Source organism: Solanum pennellii, chromosome 12, assembly GCF_001406875.1.
Source record: "Solanum pennellii chromosome 12, SPENNV200".
Lineage (NCBI taxonomy): Eukaryota > Viridiplantae > Streptophyta > Magnoliopsida > Solanales > Solanaceae > Solanum > Solanum pennellii.
Window position 1 is genome coordinate 62,015,618 of NC_028648.1, and position 1,450 is coordinate 62,017,067.

The 1,450-nt window shown below is 29.7% G+C and overlaps 1 pseudogene; it reads right to left on the reverse strand.

The window, feature by feature from the left end:
- Positions 1 to 549: 549 nt before the first annotated feature.
- Positions 550 to 1,244, reverse strand: LOC114075176 (annotated as a pseudogene).
- Positions 1,245 to 1,450: the final 206 nt, after the last annotated feature.

Sequence of the window (1,450 nt, forward strand, 5' to 3'; positions counted from 1 at the left end):
TGCTAAAATATATGGCAAGAGAAATAGAAAAATTATATGCTAAGAGTATTAGAAAACTCAATAATTAAGTAATCCTAAAATATATAGTAAGAAGTATTTAAAAAAATTAATAATTAAATAGTTTTAAAATATATGACACGAAGTATTAATAAAATTAATACATAAATAGCCCTAAAACATATGATAAGAAGTTTTAAAAATTCTTAATAATTAAGGAGTCCTAAAATAGATGATAAGAATTATTAGGAGAACTTATACTTAAGAAATTAAGTAGTGTTGAAATATAGAGATAAATAAAATAAAAATGAATCTAAAAATCCAACATTTTGATAGAAAGGAGTTGTCAAAATGTTTTTAATTTCATAATTGGGAAGTAAAAAAGCAAATTTTGATAGAGAGGAGTTCTCAAAATGTTTTTAATTTCATAATTGGAAAGTAAAAAAGGAACATCCATTTAGGAATGGTTGGTGATAAAATCATATAGTAGAACACGAAAAAAGAAATCTATAACATTATATGCTAAAAGCATTTGCATGTAAAAAACTCAAACTCTATACCAATGTATGTTAGAAGAATTTGCATTTGCATGTTAGAATTGCCTATAACTTCTACCATACCAATAGCAAAAAATCCTATGAGTAATTTTCGCATCTGCCGGTAAATCATTCTCTCCTCCCCTGGTTTTCGTTTGCTTCAATAATTTTTCGTCTGCTTCACCACCTCACTGTAATTTTTTGATTTTTCTTTTCTTTTGAGTTTGTGAGAAAACAAAACTGCCCTCACTATTAGTCCGTCGTAACAAATCTCGAATTCTTGGCCCAAATCCAGTTGATTTACTCTTGTTGCGTTTTCCTGGTGATGACTGGCTTATCTTCAGCTTCCTCATACAGTAACTTACGCTAGGTATCGTCACCTTCAATCATTCATTTTTTTATATACAATTTCTTTAGTGAAATTGATTTATCAACGTCATTTCAAATCTGAATCGCTTAGCAACATATCCCAATTGAAAAGAGGGAAATTTGGTTGCTCAAATATAATCGGAGTGTCATAGATGAATTTCGCAATTGAGTTATTTGAATTCTCAAAGACTAATGAGAATACAAAAAATCTTCTTTGCCGTCATCCAAGTTATGGTTCTCCTCCACCTGAAATTCATCGGAGATTTTTGCAGCTATATCCGATACAAGTCCAAAATGGTTAAAACTTAGGCATATATTTTCATCTTCTCCAACATCTTTCATATTAGTTTTGAGTGAAATAGAATTGTTTGTTTTGGTTCTCATCTGTTGTTGCTAGGTTCTACTTATAGGGGTTGGCCAAGTCTACTTTCCTTGATGGAAGAGCGCTCACAACATTAAATACATGATTCTAGACCTTATGGAGTCTTAGAGAGTGTTTGTATTGGATTAAAAAGTTGATCAAATTTATTTTTGAATAATTTTAAAGT